The sequence below is a fragment of the Salvelinus namaycush genome, chromosome 35, assembly GCF_016432855.1.
Source record: "Salvelinus namaycush isolate Seneca chromosome 35, SaNama_1.0, whole genome shotgun sequence".
In the NCBI taxonomy this organism is placed as follows: domain Eukaryota; kingdom Metazoa; phylum Chordata; class Actinopteri; order Salmoniformes; family Salmonidae; genus Salvelinus; species Salvelinus namaycush.
In genome coordinates this window covers 32,238,173-32,258,761 of record NC_052341.1, presented here as the reverse complement: position 1 = coordinate 32,258,761, position 20,589 = coordinate 32,238,173, and positions in this window count along the sequence as shown.

Below are 20,589 nucleotides of genomic sequence, written 5' to 3'. Positions count from 1 at the left end.
TTGGAAGGGCTTGTGACTTGTAAGCCAACTAGCTGGTGGTGAATTTTGATCTATTTCTGATTGAAATACTAAAACGTTATGGAGTTTAGAATCGTCAATCAAACCATTTATAGGACCGAAACTCATCCTGCCCATTAATGCACAGTCTCCACCTATCTGCCTTTACATAATGTGTAGCATAGATTGCATAAACAGATCCGCCCTACAGTTTCAAACAGGGAGTAATAGTCATTAAAGTGTATGCGTTTCATGCATGCGGGGCAAAATTGTTTTGACCAACCAACCTGCCTCCCTTCCGCCCCTCGACCCTACACACTTTCCATTGCTTGCCTGCAAAGTAAACACAGCGAGCCATAGGAATGTTATCCCAAACCTACTAATTTGCCCTGATTACATTAATATTTTTCAGCTGGAATTGCCCTTTTCCCCTTCCTATTGCTCTTGTTTATTTTCTTCCCTTGCTCCTCTCCTTCTCCCCCCCATTCATTGCTTTCTCTATTAGTGCACGATTAAGGATGATTAGCTGGCAGACAGATGCCCTGTAGTTCCGGCGGCGAGGGGAGGGTTGCGAGCAGGAGGGAAGAGGTTTGTGGGGGTGGATGCCGATGGGTTTGTAGTAGAGGGGTTGAGGGCAGGTTTTTAGTGAATGAGTGCTCTTGTCTCAGCTTGGTCTTCTTCCTGGGTCATTTGCTCTCACCAGCATGTACTTTCTTCCTTTCTCTCTCTCCCCCTCCCCCTCCCCCTCTCTCTCCGTCTCTTCCCCCCCTTCTCTATCTATCTCTCTATCTCTATCTCTCTCTCTTTCTTTCTCTCTCTCTCCCATCTCTATCCCCCTCTCTCTCTATCTCTCTCTCCCTCTCCCTCTCTCTCTCTCCCCCTCTATCCCCCCTTTCTCTCTCTCTCTCTCGCTCTCGCTAACCCCCACCCCCCTCTCTATCCCCCTCTATCTACCCCCCCTCTTTCTCTCTTTTTCTTGCTCTCTCCATTTCTCTATCCCTCCTCTCTCACTCTCTCTCTCTCGTTTCCGTACATCTTTGTTGTTTTTGTTTTACATCTGTTGAAGTGTCTGTGTTGGGTGTCCATAATGGGGTACGATGGAAGCATTTCAGCGTGGCTCTAGGACATAGCAGGACATCCATTCCTGTCTTTGGATCATAACCCATAAGGTTTATGTTGGGAATCCATCCAGGGAAAGCACTTACTTCCCCGTACTTTCCGAAAGCAGTGAGGTGTTACTACACAGAAACAGCATTGCAGAGCAGTAAAGAAATCACAGCCTGACATCTCGGATGTTAGGTTGACATGCGTCATGATTTTGTGAGGCAGTGAATCCCATAAACCTTATTGCTATTTATGTGCAATAAAAAGCTCCTCAGCCAGGCCAGGCCGGGCCCAAGAAACGTATGAACAGGTGTTTGTCTGTTTCTTGAATCTGTTGCAGCTGTGACATGGCAAATGTACACACCTTTTTTTCTCCATTGTTACTTAGGGCTGGTCGTAATACCATACTGTGCTATGTAACATACATCACAGAAAACATGTGGCGTTCCTAACCTTGGACTTTCGATTGGGAACAACAGACCTATTTGTCCAGTGATTGTGTGTTCAGACACTAGAAAACCAGACAGATTGACAGTCAATGATTCTTGCAAGCCTCATTTTTTTTTATCCCTCTGTGAAAATGATTATGTGCAATACAGTGCCACTCAAATAATCACATTGTAACGAATATTTTTTTTCTTCTAAAGGTCATTCTATGTATTCTCTACCACCTGCATGTACTCTCACTGCCTTTTTGATGTCTTGGAAACAACTCCTGTAAGTTTGGTGGTACACTTGTGGAGAGTGTCGTCTTTTACATAGGCCTTGGCTTGAGAGCTCCTTTGTCTTTGATGAAATGGGTCATGCTCACGGGGGAAAGGAGGGACCACCAGAAGAACGAGGAGTGCAAGAGATGAAGTGTGTGGTTATTCTGTCAGGGCTGAGCAGCACGAGGCACCATGCCAACGGAAACTCTCCCTCTCTCGCTCTCTTTGTAACACACACACACGCATGTATGTGTGCTCTCTCGCTCTCTCTCTCTCACGCACGCACATACACACATTTTCCCCATGCGTGAGACAGTTTGTGCCTGGGTTTGTCCACAGAAATGAATTATTAAGTAAACAGAATTATTCGCCTCGTAGACAAGCCTAAATATCAGTGTGGTAACCCTTCAAAGCCAACAATGTTCAACAATGGGCCCAATAACTTGACCAGACCTTGCTGTATTATTGTCTAGAGAAGCAATTAATTAAACAACAAAAAAGAAAGAAAACAAACGTCATGATAGCATCATAATCTATTGCGGTAACATTATAACTTTACCATTGCAACCTGTGTAAACACTCCAGAATTATTATGCCTCTGTTTATAAAACATAATTATGTGTGAGACATAATGATTTTCTGTGTTTCTCCAGAGCACACAACTGTGGTGGTCAGTGGTCACAAGGGAAGGGTGTACAGACACACGTTGGCACCATGAAAGAGAGTTTCCTGGAAAAAGACTGAGCCACTAAAAGCATCTCTGGAATGACAAAATATGTCTATGTATTTCACATCCCTGTATACAGTACAGTATATTCAATACATTCCACGGTAATGGAATTACACTTTAAAATGTGAGACAAACAAAATCCATTGCTTTCAAAGTTTACACAGAAAATACAATTAAAAGCATTGTCTTGGAAAAACTGCAGATGCAAAGTTTCGTAACAGAATTAGGTTAAGATATCCCGCCATTTTATTCTGTTACCAAACTTTGTATCTGCACCGTTCTTCCTTTAAACGGGTTATTATAACAATTGAAAGTAATCTTTGTGCATAGAGTTCTGTAGTTTGGTCAACTTTGATATCAATGGTTTTTGTTTGGGAAAAAATTGTATTCTCTAATACAGTTTCCATGGAATTGCCCAGTGTTAAAGTAACTGTCCAGGTCTGTTAACTCATACCTAAATAATGTTGTTGACTCATCCTGTACTCGTATTTGTGGCCAAAGCATAAATTGGAGAAAGAAAACCACTTAAAAAAACCCACCTCAAACAGACCGTTCAAAAAATGCTTGCTATTTCCTCATAGAGGATGATGTCATCCTCCTGAGGAGAAGGAGCTGGCCAATCAGCGGTCTACTCACATGAATATATATACACCCACACCATTCTGTTGTTGGGGTACACCCACACCATTCCAACACAACACAGAAAATCTACTTTTCAACACACTTAATTAGACTTTTTTTGGAAGAAAAACTATTTTACTCATATTGCAATTAATTATAGGTCATATTTAATAGAAATCTGTAAACAGATTAAAGTTACTTTAAGAGCACAGTACATAGCAGCATTGCACTATATGGAACCCCTTTCTATCCCACTTATGTCTCCCTAGCCCTAGGCATATTCAACCTGGTCTCAGAGCATTTCATATTATTCAGTACGTAAATCTGGGACACTCCATACATTATGTTACGATTCATATGGTATGTATTATTTTGTGCATGTCCATCAGACATTTCATTACAAATGACTATTTGTATTATACGTTACAATTTGCAAAACGTACAATATGTTACGCATTATAGCTAGGTGGCTAACGTTAGCTAGCTGGTTAATGTTAGCTAGGCTAGGGGTTAGGGTTAAGGTTAGGGTTAAGGTTAAGGTTAAGTTTAGGAGTTAGGTTAAAGAGTTAAGGTTAGGGGAAGGGTTAGCTAAAAGAGTTAAGGTTGGGGTTAGGGTTAGGAGAAGGTTTAGCTAACATGCTAAGTAGTTGCAAAATAGCTACAAAAGTAGTACGTATTTGAAAAGTTGCCCTTGATGAGACTCAAACTCACAACCTTTGGGTTGCTAGACATTCACTTTATAAATTCACCCAAACACACTACTTTAGTTTTTGACTTAAATAACCATCTGTCTTATGTAACCATACCAAACATAACATATCATACTAAGTTCAGTGTCCCGGATTTACATTTACTATGTTACATCTAGTCAATGAGATCAGGCTGTACTGTGTCAGACACAAGGCTGCATGAGGCACGGCCCATGTGTGTTTATGTAGTCTGCGTGTGCTCTGCGTGTGGAGGTGCATTCACAGCAGGCCTATGGGGGATTTGCCCATTGAGCCAAATCGTGGCACACTTATCTCTTCCAGTTCTTTATCTCCACGACCTCTAATTGCTGACTTCCAATCACACTGTTTATCCTCTGATAGAGGGAGGATTTTTTCTCCCTTCCACATCCAGTTTGTTCACTCAGACTTCCCTTCCTAACCTCCACCCACCCTCTGCCCTCACTGGCTACCTGAGGGGAAATGAAACCATTATCGTTGACTTCTTTAGAATACATGGTTACAATAAGAGGAGGAACTACTTATGTAGAAAGGCATCGAAAGGATGCCAGTGTTTGATGAGAAAAGAAGATGTACCTCTGATGGTATGCGTGTGTTTGCTCCCCAAAATAGCTAGGCTCTTTTGGTGTTCATGGGCGTCCTCTGAAACAGATTATCTCTCCTTCTTGTTGTGTATTGATTTGCCTCATTATTTCTTCATTGTGCCCTTGATGAAGACGAGTCTCCATAGACGGATAACTGCCAAAATAAAGGAAACGTGTGAGTAAATGAGGGATTAAAAAGTATATTGAATGGTTCCTGAGTTTTTATAAGCAATTAACATCCCATCATGCTTAGGGTCATATATACAAATGAAGAGTTGCCCATTATTTTGGCTACCATGGCTAGAAGAAGAGATCTCAGTGACTTTGAAAGAGGGGTCTCAAAGGAGCATAGGGGGTTTAGAGTGTGAATGTGTGTGTGTGTGTGTGTGTGTGTGTGTATGGGGGGGGGGTCTCAGTCACCTGATCTCAACCTAATTGAACACTTATGGGAAATTCTGGAGCAGCGCCTGAGGCAGCGTTTTCCACCACCATCAACAAAACACCAAATTATGGAAATTCTAGTGGACCAATGGTGTCGCATGCATGCAATAGAGTTCCAGACACTTGCAAAATCTATGCCAAGGCACATTGAAGCTGTTCTGGCATCTTGTGGTGAACCAACGCCCTATTAAAACACTTTATGTTGGTGTTTCTTTTATTTTGGCAGTTACCTGTATACACCCCATGAAAGATCAGCCATGAAATATTGTCCATAACATTTATTTGTCAGGCTTATCCCTCCAACACATGCTCCAGTCCCAAGCCAGCAGGCCTTGGCGGTCTGTGGTAAGGAATCCGCCAATGTTGTGTTGTGGTGAACCAACACGCCACCACCTCAAAGCAGCCTAAATCAACGCAAACCATCTTGAACTAATTCTCTGTTCGAGGAGGGTTGTGGATGGGGAAGGGGATGAATTACGTTCTCATGGATCTGGTCTTCATAACCTGGGCTTGGCTTTGTTGGTAGACCACAGCAACCAGAGCTTCAGTTTCAGCCCTAACATCTGAACAGAGCCCTAAACCTAACTTATCTTGAACGTAAACCGACCACCTTCAAAAATGGAACATGTTTCAGATACTGTGGGGTAGAAATGTGTTTTAGCGTTCACAGCTGGTTGATATGTGGTAACAGAGGGTGGGGGGAACACACAATGGAAGGGCGTTTTTGCATCATTTGGAGGATGAGAGAAGGTGGCGGTGGTGGCGATGGGAGTTTGGCCCATCCCGTGGAACAGTTGAGCTCACTGCGTTTCTCACTGCTGAGTGTGATTAGCCAAACTGGAGCAGGACCAGGCTAGCTAGCTCTAATGAAGCCGGCTCTCATCTGTCAGTGTGTGTGTGTGCGTGTGAGAGTGAGAGAGTGCGAGTGAGAGTGAGAGGGTGAGAGAGTGAGAGTGCGAGCGAGTGAGTGAGTGAGAGAGTGTGTGTGAAAGAGAGCGAGAATAACAGCGTGAAGTGGGATCAGTCTGACTGCCATTCGAAATTAAAACTGAAGCGATGTGTGACCCAGCACCATGGTTTCAGAGTTACACCCAAAACAAACAAACAAAAGAGCTTTGGTGGTGTGTGTGTGTGTGTGTGTGACAGATATCCAACGGGGATCCTATCATCTTGCTGTGCATGTGTGCGCACACACACATATACGCACACACACATATACGCACACAACATTTTGATGGATGGATTTCCCCTCTCCAAAACTGAGACAGGGCTTAGAGGAATCCTCTGGTGGCTTCATTCACCAGACACATGGAAACCAGCTCGCCAAATACCTAACACTGAACATCATGTTCCATTGGTTCCATACAGCCAATGACATTAGGGTGTCTTGGAAACTCAGGTAAAAAGGTGACTTGTCAAGAGTCAGGACTGGCTGTGTTATTGGAAAGTGGGTGGTGGCCATAACAATAGAATCTCCATTGTGGTGATTCATTTTTTAAATGACTAACGTTAAATGAACGACGTTACGTTAAATGCACAACAAAAGTTGTCAACCTTCAGTTGTGCTTGTCTGCTGTCGACGTATACACTAGTTTGTGTGTGTTCACCTCCTCTACAGATCTCACGAAAGTCATTGTATCTTATGTGCATTTGGATGGGGTTCAAGTATACTGTACACGCTAGCCGTGCATATGTGAATGAAAACCATTTTAGTTTTTATCTTTATTTATGCTCGGGGGAGGCAATGGGACTCTCCATTCACTCCTTATTTTTGTCATCTAAGGTTTCGGGGGGTTAGCTCATGTGGAAAGCTGATTCCAGAGGTTGCTTCATCTCACATGGTTTCAATCGCAGTGTCCTGGAGACCTGTGGCTCTACGGCGGACCCTCTCCCTGGGACTCTGTGGCCTAGGGCAGGCCTGGGTACAGGGGAGCAGCAGAGGAGAGGAGGGGAAAGGAGAGAGGAGAGAGGTGCTGCGCTGTAAATGAGTCTTCACACACCTCTGTGCTGGACTTGTCAGCTCCCTCAGTACCTCACCCTCATTCCTTCCATATGTTTTTATTAAGTCTTGAAAAATGACATGCTGAATCATTGGGGAAGTTTCCCCTTTCACGTTTCCCTCTGACACCCTGGTTCACACACGAAATCACTGTATTCTCCAGACAGTATTCATTCCCGTCAATGTCCTTCGTTGCTGAAGCAGCATTTGACAAATGCAACTTTTCATTTGGAGCGAAATATTCAGCATTCAAGACATTGGCAGGAAAAATGAAATTCGCCTTGTTTGTTTTCATTTTGCGTCCAAAGCAGTAGGGAAAAGAACGAGGTAGGGGAATGTTTCAAGTAGCGCATAACTTTAGCAAAGAGCTTTTCTCCTTTTCACAGTTGGTTTCAGCGGTGGGATCTGTGGAGGAGCTGTGTGTTCACATGGATCCCGTGGAGAGGAGAGGAGGGACGAGGTCGCTCCAGGTCAACGACAGGCACTACAGGAGGATGTGCTGGTGATGGTGCAGTCTAACCTAACCGTGTCTGCTGATACGGGCCCACAGAACACGTCTGTCAGTAGAGCTGGGCCTATAGGCACTGACAGACAGATCTCCCAGGAACTACTGTGTAGAATACAAAACAGAGGGTGCTACTGCTATGGGAAGTGGGTACATTGTCCATTGCCCATGCTAATAGCATGCAGGCTAGCTTCCACACCTTTTTTTCTTCTCATTCTCACACAGGTCAGGAGTGTTATTTGGGTTATCATTCAGTCAGATTTATAAACAAAACTTCTTCATTATGGGAAAAGGAGCTGGGTTTCAATGTGTCTTCCGGGTATTGTGAGTGTGTTTGACTGTAGTATAGATGAGTATCATCAAATGTAGCAACAATTCCCTCTTGAATCAGCATTGCACAATGGCATCCAATGGCTATTACGGAACGAAGTGGGTTGCATCAATTAAAGTGAACGATGAGGAAGCATTAGAGCCGAGAAAAGAAGAGAAAAACACGGTTGTGTAATCAGTTACCCGTAGGCATGGAGTCGTGGTATGTACCAGCACTAGACTCCTGCTGTACTATGTACTGTTTAAGTATGATGACAGACCGGCTCTGGTCTGGTCTAGTGGCTACAGCCCCGTGATAAGATCTCCTCCAGAGCTGCATTCTACAACAAACAAGCGCCCCCATAAATGATTGGGGAGATTTCCTCAACCCTGGCTGCAGACATAAACACTGGCCCTCATGGATGGACTGAGACTAGGGGAAATGTAGATCTACCACCACCATTAGTCCAATTAGGATTCAATGCCTATGAATCCACTGGGCTTTCCTTGTTTCAGTTGTTTGCCAGAGTGGGGAAAGGGGGGCAAAAGTACACTGCAGTTACACGAATGGCAACAAAGGAAGAAGTTTGTGTAACCAACCACTCAGGAGAAGAATTCCCCCTCATCTGAGCAGATTCTTTGCTTTCCTTCTAAGTCGGCCGGCGAGGTAGAGTTGCAGGGCGAGCTCTCAGATTCCAAGGGGCACTGGTGTTGTGTTGGGTACTGCCATTTCTGACAAGGATCACCCTGACTTAGCAGAGATAAGACATCTTGGCCCTCTCCTTACTTGGTCAGGTGTGTTTTGTATCCAGGTTCACTGCAATAGGATGCCACAGTGTCTTTGACTCTGTTGGCTGGCTGGGCTTTAATGATATACTGAGTGGGTTAGATAAAGACACAAGTCCTCAGGCTGTTTGTTTCCTGCTACTTTGACTTGGTTTAGCATCAGATATACAATATCTTCCTAGTCCAGAACTGCTCATTTTCCAACACTTATGAGAGAGAGATGCACGTTTCTCTTGATGTCGTGTGGTACTCCCAGCTTTGACAAATGGTCACGTTTTCAAGTTTGAACGCCTGATGAAGACCTAAGGGTCGTAACGTTGTTGTGAATAAATATCGCCTGGGAGCATGGGCAGCAGTGTGCTGCGTTTTCCTTTCTGTTTTCCATGAGTTTACCTATAACTCCAGCACCTGCTGAAAGTACCTGGATGTGAGTGTGTTCTTCAGCTTTTGTACATGTTTAAAGGTTCCCTCATAAAGCAATGCGTGTTTTTACTCTAGCAGAGTATTGAAAATTGTAGGGCATTTAAGTTATCGGCTATATTCACTGCATGTTCTGTGTTACATTTGATCTGTTATCTGAAGTTAAAGTCATTTCGTAGGATTCCATCTCATTTCCAGCAAAGACGCTAGATGCTGTAGAGCATCTACAGATGAACTATCCAAATAAAGTGTGACCGAAATCTTACATTTTTCTTATTGATTTAACCTTCATTTCACCCAGAAAGTCCCACAGTGATATATAATCTCTTTTGAAATAGAAATCTGGGCAATAAAAATTAAAAAGCACAAATGAAAACACACAATACAAACAGCACAATCAACACAACGCCACCAGTCCATCTGGCCTTGCTACTTTTGAGAAGCGACATTCGTTTAACAACGAGGACGATAAAGTGCACTAAAGCCCTGAAGTCAAACACTTAGGACTTCCAAACATACTGCAAGTCATAAAGATGTGTGGGGTGGGGTATGTCATGTCATAAATGTAACCACACACATAAAGTGTCATGTGAATATTTAACAGCGACGTAAGAATGCAGTGCCTTTAGAAGTCTAGCTGAAGCAAAACCGACACTTGCAATGAACTTCAAGGCACCTCGCTCTCTCGCCCCACCAGTTCCTGTGAAGATGCTTACCCTGTGGCCTCATTATTATACAAAGAAAAAAAGCCAAAGCCATGTTCTTTGTTTCATAAAGTACTCTGGTTTTTAAGGGGGCGTTATGGTTTGCAGATGTCACACTGCATAGCATTTGGTCCGAGTCATTCCCTGTGCTCTTACAGCTGAACCTATCCTCTGCAGCATCAGGACGAGAGATTTTTAAAGGCAGCCAGTGGAAGAGCAAGGCCCCACAGAAATTCAGCTCGAGTGGTTATCTCTGTGTGGGGTGAAAACACAAAACTCATACACGTGGACATAGATGTATAGGCACATGTATGCACACACAGAAACAGATGCGCACATGTCTGCATGTCCGCACGCGTTGCTAACCCACCGGTCGTAGAAACAGAAGACCTGCTCAGGGATCTATCGGACACACATGGGATGATGTCTCCTGCAAGCTTATCACATCATTCCTTACACTTCACTTTGTGTATTCAGAGAGACAGCTGCTGGGAGACATATTATGCTAACGACACAGACCTCCAACTACATGAAAATCTGATGGAAATGTCTGCTGTCAGACTCATGGACCAGAAACCCCTTCCACCCCCCAACGGAGCTCCCTTCCGTGCCTCTGCTCCCCGCTTCCCTGCCACACATTTCTGGCTCCGAGACTGATGGATTGGCGTCTTGGTCCCGGGGCCGGAGGCTAGCAGAGGGGGGGCCGCTCAGTGATGTGAAAAAGTAGTCCCATCTGCACATAGACTTCCATTATTCTCCCCATGAAGGGAAAGCAAATGTCCGTGCATCACTTCATTATAAATGGCTCTGATTTTGAGGAGCGCTTAGGCAGAATACCAAGCCAGGCAGGCCGTATCCTTGGGACTGCAAACCAATATTGGAGCACAACACAGGGGCGGTTGCACACCGGACATTAGGCTCCGCCATGGACACCTCTGTGGAGAATGGGTGATTGATGAGCATTAGTATGAGCATGTGTGTGTGTGTGTGTGTGTGTGAGAGAGAGAGAGAGTACATGTCTCTGCAGTGTGTGTTTTTGCACAAGGATTTGTTTGTCTACTGCGTAAGTGTGTGCGAGAATGTATACTCTAAGTGTGCCTGTGTATTTTCAAAGAAAATAGCATGCATGTCTATGCTTTGGACCTGCGCCAATCACAGTGATACGTATCGTTACTCTAGGCTGGTGTACTTTTGCCCTCACAGTCATTATCAGAGCTCTGTAAATAGCAACCCGCTGCGCCAGTGAAAGGAAACGGCCCTTCTCCAATCAGCCTCATCAGTAGTTTCACTAATGGCTTCCTAAAACGCCACACAGATCATGTTTTTCATGATGCATTGCCTTTTCCGCTCGAGATCCGAGGCCCTCAGATATGATTAATCACCAGATCACCTACGGTTCTATCATAACGAGCTACTGACGACACGTTTGCCCATCAAACAATATTTCCATATGCTTTGATTCCTTTTAAGTGGAATTGCAGGGGTTCTGTTGACATATTTTCTTCACACCAATATGATTTACATCTAACTAGTGACCCTAGGTTCACCGCTGTGACTCAGCCAATCCCGAGTGGGTTCGGTATTCTGGTTATGTTACAGTTTCCTGCTCTGTGGAGGTGAACGTCAGACCATAAGAATGAAGATGCTATCAGAGTGGTTGAATTCAGTGTGCCCTCTGTACTTTGTAAGACCCCCAGGACTAGGCTATAACATTGAGATTCTCCAGTTCAATGTTCCTTCCCCTCATCCCAAAAGTGATATGGCAACTTGTGAATGTTTGTCTCAACTATTTGACACAATGACCTCTATGACTGCTGCGGTGTAGTGGTTTGTCATCTGTTTTGTTCGAGTTCTTGGTCCTTACTTTAGTATGTGTGGAGTCCCCATTGGGGTGATGTCACAATGCTTAGTACAATGTGATTGTGGACAGATAGCAACGCAAGGTTTTGTCGTAACTTTTTGGAATCTTGAAGCCCTTTGAGATCTCTGGTAAGGTGATTCTTAATTACCTGTCATATCTTTTCCAGTTGTAAGATACATTTTCCAAGAAGTCTACGCCGTGATCATTGTTGTGATTTACGGCCCATGATATTCATGTTCGTTCGGTTCTTGTGATGTTCTGTGGTGGTTTCTACTCTGTAACCTGTGGTTGTACAGTGTTGTCTGTGGTGACCCATCATGATACGATCTGTTCAGGAGATCCTTTCTGAACAACCGTCTGGGATGATCCAATCTGCAGTGATCGAGCATAGGACCTACTGCTAGAACAGTATCTGCTTCTGTGGTCTACTGTATTGTAGTGATCCATGCTAGTAGTGATCTGTCAATTTGTAATGATCTATGATAGTATGTATACACTATGGTGGTCTGTAATGTAGTGGTTTGAAATCCCGGTGCTGCCAGGATCTCTGAGGTTCAGCCCTTGCTGCCAGGCCTGGCCTCGGTGTGGGAAAATGTCTCTGTGTTATTGTACACACAATGCTCATGACGCATTTGTTTATGCGCTCCCTCAAATAATGGGAACATTAAATATTTGGCCCAAATAATAATAATCCATTTCCCTCCACCAAAAAAGGACTAATCATGAGAAGATAATTAAGCAAAAACATTCCTTTATCCGGTGGGTTTAATAAAGATCAGTCTGCGCACCCTTTTGTTTGCTAACATTAGCTCGGGTTTGTGTACCGTATGTCTCCACCGGTCACTGGGTGGGACAGTGGCAGACATGTTCTAGCATACCTTATGTAGAAAGAATGTAGGCCTATTTATGATTATTTTTTAAATCCATATACATCTGGATGTCTGTAGTTTGTGTAACCCTAAACAGAAAACCTCAACTTAAAAAATAAAAAAAAGCATAATGGCAAGAGACGTTTGCTTCCAAATAACGCCCCAAAATGCCAAATGAAGAGTCTGGTTTGTAGTCAGCGTCTTTAACGGAAAGTCTGAACTTGATACTGGGACTTTCCTCTGCCTCTCACCACGGCGATGGCCCTTGTACATTCTTATGCATTCTCACGACAGATAAATCTCTGCCATGTCTTTTTCCATTCTCACCCACACTCACTGCAACTTCTTCCATAAATGGAGAACTCCTATAAAATGACAGGACACATGAAGATACAACCCAGGAATATAGCCCTGTAAACACTGTGGCGCAGAGGATGGTATGCACAGTCGTATGACGTATAGGCTACCTACTTATTTTTCACTGGGCATTGCATATGCTAACTTCTTAATTCCCACGATGGGTATCAAAGTAGTGTATTGGAGGTATATGCCACATCAATTATTAAGGCTGATAGAAGCGATCAGAAGGTTTAGCTTAAAATGTCGATAACTTTTATCACTTCACGTTTTTAAGCTCAGCAACGCACACGTGGCGGTAGGCCTACGTGCGAATCTTCCAAAATCCAATTGCGGGAAAACACAGTTCTAAAATGAGCACTGCACATGCGAGCGGTTTCATGAACAGGGGTGGAAATATCTGTTCGAAATTTAGAAAGAGGGCAGATGTAAAGATGAAACAACTATCATGGGTTGCTAATATGACTAACATAATGCCTTTGGCTGCTAGACCATGAAAGAAAGTTGACTTGAAAACCAATCGAACAGGAGAATGCAGAAGTCTTTAGAAAATAATGGCCTTCACGTTTCCATGTGGGACTTTGGCTGTAGGCTACTTTGATGCAAGGTAAGACATGCCCTCATAATATGAAGTAAAATGTCCAGGTTTAGGGACAGTTAAGGAAGGTGAAAAATATAGCAATGCTTATGATAGGCCTAAATGTCTTCTGGTAGAGGGAAAGGCTTTCCAAAAAACATTCTTAATTAACTGTTAATTAGCTACAAAGTAGCCAATGCCAGCCTGGCAGAATGATATCATGATTGTTTGCATCAAGTCAAGTGGCCATTTGTTTTGCAAACTCCATCTCATGTGCTACAGATACAAGCTAACCAAACAACAGTGCTAGGTGCCTGTACACTTGAATTAGCCTAAAGGGTAACTACACTCAGAAAATGTAAATGTGACCTCAACAGTGGTCTTCTGATGCGGTTTAAGCATTGTTATGGACTTAGAATGTCCAATTCTGTTTTTTTCTTTCTATTGAAACAGTGTGACAATGAGAGCGAAACCTGAAACCTGTGTATTTCTGAGTAAATTTCTGAGTCAATTTACTATTGAAACTCATTTATCAGTTTCAATAGTAGGCCTGCTATTGGCCTACTTGCACAGTACAGCTTGGGTTGGCCTGACTGTGAAAGACCAATATGGGATTTATAATTTTAGGTCATTCAGAGTGTATGTCACCGTTTCTCATAGAATATTTCACACAGCGCACCTTCCCTTCGCCGGGTAGGCCGTTTAGATGTTTTTGTTGTGAAATTAGAGTATACCCACTTCTCCAAGTACGACTAAACCACTGACGGCACGCATGGGAAAACGCTGTCTTTATCCACTGTTAATAAATAAAGTTGAATTGAATTGTATTGTGTGGCGCGTGATTGACAAGCGAATGGGCGGTTGGCATGTAGGCCCATTCATTGGCTTTCCTGTTTATGCATGGTGCGGTTTGACTCGGGCCTCGTGGACATGCTGGGAGAGAGCAGTGTTTACATGCAGCTGACTGGCAGAGGAGGGGAGGGTGTGGCTGTGTGAGAAACCATTGTTACGCCTGGAAGTACCACGTAGAGAGGAGGGAGGGGGCGAGAGGAGGGAACAGGAGATGTGGGGTGGGGGGAGAGGGGGGTAGAGGAGAGATGAAGAGGAGAGGAGAAGACATGAGGAGAGGAGAAGAGAGGGAATGCTGTGTAATTGGAATTCTTTGAGGTTTGGGGCTGAGAGTGGCTGTCTGATCTGACAGCAGAACAGAGTTGTGGAGGGAAGGCAGGCAGGGAGACAGGGCAGCTAAGGCAGAGACACACTGCATCCAGCTGTTTGGTTGTCTTCAACGCTGGCCCATAGTACAGCATCTCTCTTGGACTATACAAAAACAGCAACAGCTATTGATCTATTTGAATTAACTTAATTTCAGCAAAAGGGAATTTGTAAACGTAGTAGCACGAATTACGTTTGCAACGAACAATGGCCTTTACTCCAGTGAAGCAATACAATGTTTTCGGATACATCTGTATTGCTTTATTATTTTGGGGTGAAATTAGTCATCTGTTTTGTGTATCTTTGCCATACTTCATTCTGAACATCCCCCAAAACTATATGTTGCGGGAATAAATCATATCTCACTGAAATCACAGGCCGCCAGGGTAATACTGTAATCATATCACGAGACAGCTTGGAGTAAAACTCACCACGATGCATAATCTCATTGATTTGACTTGGCTGTCGACACTGACATTTCCTCGCAACTCATCGTCTTGGGTTACAGTTAAGAGGTGATAAAAATACTTTTGTAATTTGTGTGGTGATGTCCATGGCTCCCAAAAGGGGGAAGAAGCTGCAAGTTATGACATATGGCCTCTCACTAGACTAGACAGCATTGGTAATGAAGAAAGCTATCGGGGGACTTACATTGTCAGCATGCCTTCCAGCCTTTTCACTTGTTAATCATCGCCCCGGCAAACCTCCCCGTACAATCAAATACGTTTTTCTTGGAAAGGAAGTGAAAAGTGGCTAAGACACGTCTGTCTGACTCATGGAATACTAATTGAAGGGGAAGAGGGTGGTCTTTTTTTTCTGTACATTTCTCTTTTGAGTGCGAGAGAGGGTGTCAACTCACGCTGCAAGTGAAAATCTTTCAAAGTCAAGTGCTGATATAGCGCCTGCCTTGGGGAATTGATGGCATGTGGAACCTGTTATTTAAAAGATTTCAACCAGACCACCAACACAAAGTATTCATATTTTTAATAGACGGCTGTTAGGATCTGTTAAGCCTCGTTTCCTTTCTAATACTAATGATATCCTGTTTTACGCTAGCTCTTTGAATGGGGATTCAGGTAAGGGTTTGGGTGGGGCCTTCCGCTCCATGACATTTAAAAAATAAAAAAAAATGTGTAAGCTTTGCTTTGTGCTCGCACATAAAGGAGTTGAAGTATACTCTTTCATGCACTTCCTAAACATAGAGTCTGAGCGCTGTTTTAAAGGAAATTCAATATACTTGAGATTCACTCGAACCTCGAGTTATCTTTTCCCAAAGCTGCTTTAAACAACACACAGAAGTTCTGCTGTCATATTACTTCAACTTAAGGTCAACCAGGTAGACATGTACGCTGCATATAGTCTTTCTGGGATTTACTTGTGTCATTACGTTAAATAGACATGGTTGAATACATTTGATCTCGCGCAGGGCTCCCGAGTGGCGCAGCGGTCTAAGGCACTGCATCTCGATGCAAGAGACGTCACTACAGTCCCTGGTTCGTATCCAGGCTTTATCACATCCGGCCGTGATCGGGAGTCCCATAGGGCGGCGCACAGCCCAGCGTCGGCCGGGGTAGGCTGTCATTGTCAATAAAACGTTGTTCTTAACTGACTTGCCTAGTTAAATAAAGGTTATAAAAAAAACAGTTCCATTGTATTCTCAACTAAAGGATATTGTTGCCATACCGCCCACAAACTATAAGCAGCCATATTTGTTTTATACGGTCAGCATTGAACACACTCCAAGTGTAGGCCCTATACTCTGTCAATATTAATTTTGCTGGGTTATTTCCACAGGGTCATTGAGGCACTCTGCACAACTTTTGTGACTTAAAGCTGATTTATGGTCAATCCGGAATCTGTATTTGCCAAACAGCATTTATTGTAATGTCAGGGCATTCATACTTTGTGCACTTGCAGAGCAGAGCTGTTGTGAAGGAAGTTGTCAAGGAAGTGATTTTGTGTTTATACAGGACGTACCGCACCCACCTACCGTCAACCTATCATGTCAATGCAGAGCTAGACGGAGCTATACGGAGCCTTCCCGCATTGTTACGAAATTTGGGAGGCGCACGGCAATGCCGGACCGCAAACCCGGTTCAAGCGTAAATCAGCTTAAAGAGTGCTTTCTCCACCGCTGCATCCTGCTTGAATCTTACTGGATGAACTTGGCTCTTTTGCAAATGTGACATTCAACGGCATACAATTCTCTCGCTAAAAATGAGCATTATTAAAATGCATTAGGTTACCCATTCACCCCTCAGTTAAGACAATGCTTAACCATTTAAATGCAGACACTGCTATTATTTTATTGAGGTGTACAGTACTTCAACTACTGTAACGCTTCTCGTGGGCTGAAGGAACAGTGAACCAAGGTGCAGCGTTTAAAGTGTTCATGATTTAATCCAAAAAAACAAATCGAACAAAAACAACAAACAGGAGAATGAAAGTGAAACAGTTCTGTCTGGTGCAGACACAAAAACAGAAAACAATTACCCACAAAACACAGGTGGGAAAAGGCTACCTAAGTATGGTTCTCAATCAGAGACAACGATAGACAGCTGCCTCTGATTGAGAACCACACCCACCCAAACACATAGAAATAGAAAACATAGAACAAAAACATAGAATGCCCACACCAACTCACGCCCTGACCAACCAAAATAGAGACATAAAAAGGATCTCTAAGGTCAGGGCGTGACAACTACCTCATCCCCATAGTATTACTTACCCTCTTGCTCTTTTGCACCCCAGTATCTCTACTTGCACATTATTATCTGCACATCTATCACTCCAGTGTTAATGCTAAATTTAAATTATTTCTCCTCTATGGCCTATTTATTGCCCTACCTCCCTACTCTTCTACATTTGCATACACTGTACATAGATGTTTCTATTGTGTTATTGACTGTACGTTTGTTTATGTGTAACTCTGTGTTGTTGTTTTTGTCGCACTGCTTTGCTTTTTTATCTTGGCCAGGTCACAGTTGTAAATGAGAACTTGTTCTCAGCTGACCTACCTGGTTAAATAAAGGTGAAATAACGAAATATAAAAATGGTCATGTTTAACCCTTTTCAGCAAAGAATCTGCATCCAACAAGTGCTTCCATTTCACTCCAAGTTATACACTCTCCGTAATACACGCTATCCATAAACTTAACTGTGTAGTACTGTGTAATGTCTGGCCATGAGGTGCTTCCTCTAGAAATATGTTATCATAATTCAATCTGACTCATCTTACAGTCACTCTACTGTACTTCAACTCACTTCGACGTACGCTAGCGGTCGAACGTTTTAGAACACCTACTCATTCAAGTTTTTTTTTCTCATTTTTTTTTTCTCCCCAATTTTCGTGGTATCCAATCGCTAGTAATTACTATCTTGTCTCATCGCTACAACTCCCGTACGGGCTCGGGAGAGACGAAGGTCGAAAGTCATGCGTCCTCCGAAGCACAACCCAACCAAGCCGCACTGCTTCTTAACACAGCGCGCCTCCAACCCGGAAGCCAGCCGCACCAATGTGTCGGAGGAAACACCGTGCACCCGCCCCCCTTGGTTAGCGCGCACTGCGCCCGGCCCGCCACAGGAGTCGCTGGAGCGCGATGAGACAAGGATATCCCTACCGGCCAAACCCACCCTAACCCGGACGACGCTAGGCCAATTGTGCGTCGCCCCACGGACCCCCCGGTCGCGGCCGGCTGCGACAGAGCCTGGGCGCGAACCCAGAGACTCTGGTGGCACAGCTAGCGCTGCGATGCAGTGCCCTAGACCACTGCGCCACCCGGGAGGCCCTTTTTTCTCATTTTTAATAGTGAAGATATCAAAACTATGAAATAGCACATATGGAATCATGTAGTATCCACAGAAGTGTTAAACGATTCAAAATATATTTTACATTTGAGATTCTTCAAATAGCCACCCTTTGGCTTGATGACAGCTGTGCACACTCTTGGCAATCTCTCAACCAGCTTCACCTGGAATGCTTTTCCAACAGTCTTGAAGGAGTGCCCACATGTACTGAGCACTTGTTGGCTGCTTGTCATTCACTCTGAGGTCCAACTCATCCCTAACCATCTCAATTTGGTTGAGGTCGGGGGATTGTTAGAGGCCAGGTCATCTGATGCAGCACTCCATCACTCTCCTTCTTGGTCAAATAGCCCTTACATAGCTTGGAGGTGTGTTGGGTCATTGTCCTGTTGAAAAACAAATGATAGTCCCACTAAGACCTAAGCAGATGGAATCGCTGCAGAATGCTGTGGTAGCCATGCTGGTTAAGTGTGCCTTGAATTCTAAATAAATCACAGACAGTGTCACCAGCAAAGCACCCCCACACCATAACGCTTATTCCTCCATGCTTTACGGTGGGAAATACACATGCGGAGATCATTCGTTCACCCACACCGCATCTAACAAAAACTTGGCGGTTGGAACCAAAAATCTCCAATTTGGACTACAGACCAAAGGACAAATTTACACCGGTATAATGTCCATTGCTCGTGTTTGACCCTTGCAAGTCTCTTATTATTATTGGTGTCCTTTAGTAGTGGTTTCTTTGCAGCAATTTGACCGTGAAGGTCTGATTCACACAGTCTCCAGGATTATAGGTAACTCTGGGTCTTCCATTCCTGTGGCGGTCCTCATGAGAGCCAGTTTCATCATAGCGCTTGATGGTTTTTGCGACTGCACTTGAAGAAATGTTCTTGAAATTTTACGTATTGACGGACCTTCATGTCTTAAAGTAATGATGGACTCGTTTCTGTTTGCTTATTTGAGCTGTTCTTGCCATAATAATGACTTAGTCTTTTACCAAATAGGGCATCTTCTCTATACCACCCCTACCTTGTAACAACACAACTGATTGGCTCAAATGCATTAAGAAGGAAAGAAATTCCACAAATGAACTTTTAACAAGGCACAACTGTTAATTTAAATGCATTCCAGGTGACTACCTCATGAAGCTGGTTGAGAGAATGCCAAGAGTGTGTAAAGCCGTCATCAAGGCAAAGGTTAGCTATTTGAAGAATCTCAAATATAAAATATATTCTGATTTATATTTTAAAAAATTGGTTACTACATGATTCCATATGTGTTATTTCATAGTTTTGATGTCTTCACTATTATTCTACAACGTAGAAACTTTTGCCCTGTAGTGTACACAAACACATAATGTCTGTTGACATAATTTGCAAAAGCAACACTCGTAAATCACAACAACAGGAAATGCGGTTGTGTTTTTTTAATCTCAGTTTTGATATGACAACACGCCTATCCCCATGTCGTTTGGAACCATTTCCCCATCTCTGTGGTTATGATGAAAACAAACATCATCTGCTTCGATTGTCTTCCTTCCTCATGGCCATATGTTGCCTTGCCTGGACCCAGAGTTTAGTTGGTGGAGACTGGGGGGGAAGAGAAGCGTAGAAGAAGAAGAAAAATACGTCATGGTTGGGAGAGGAACATTGTGCTGTCCTTTCATCCTCCGCAACCCTCTCTGCCTGTGTCCCAAAAGGCACCCTAATCCCTATATAGTGCACTACTTTTGACCAGAGCCCTATGGGTTTCCCTGTGGTCCTTGGTCAAAAGTAGCACACTAGATAGGGAATATAGTGTCGTTTGGGACGCAGCCTTGCACTTCCCCTCTCCTCTATGAACCTGTTCCCTGGATGCTGGACAGACTGGTGAGTCGGAGCGGAGCACTCTGGGCTAACTGAACCTCGGCAAAGTCTTTGACAGGACAGATGTGGAGGTCCTCGGGTCCTTCTCCGCCGAGTGTGAGATCTTTGGCTGGTGGGATCGGGGGTGAGTCGGACGTGGGTGTTCAAAGTCGAGGTGATTAGATGAGTTATATGAGTCACATCCGACTGTTAAAATGCTAGATCATGTTCTGAAGGATGACTGGGAGGACTAGTCCAATAACAAAGTAGCCTATTGGAGGAACAAGACTTCCATCCTCTATAACTACTGCGCAGCTGCTATAAGTGACCTCATTTCCTCTTGGGCATCCCTTGGACCATACCCTCTTGGATCTCAACAAACCAGACTGTATTGACAGATAGGGTGTTGTAAGAATGGACTGCT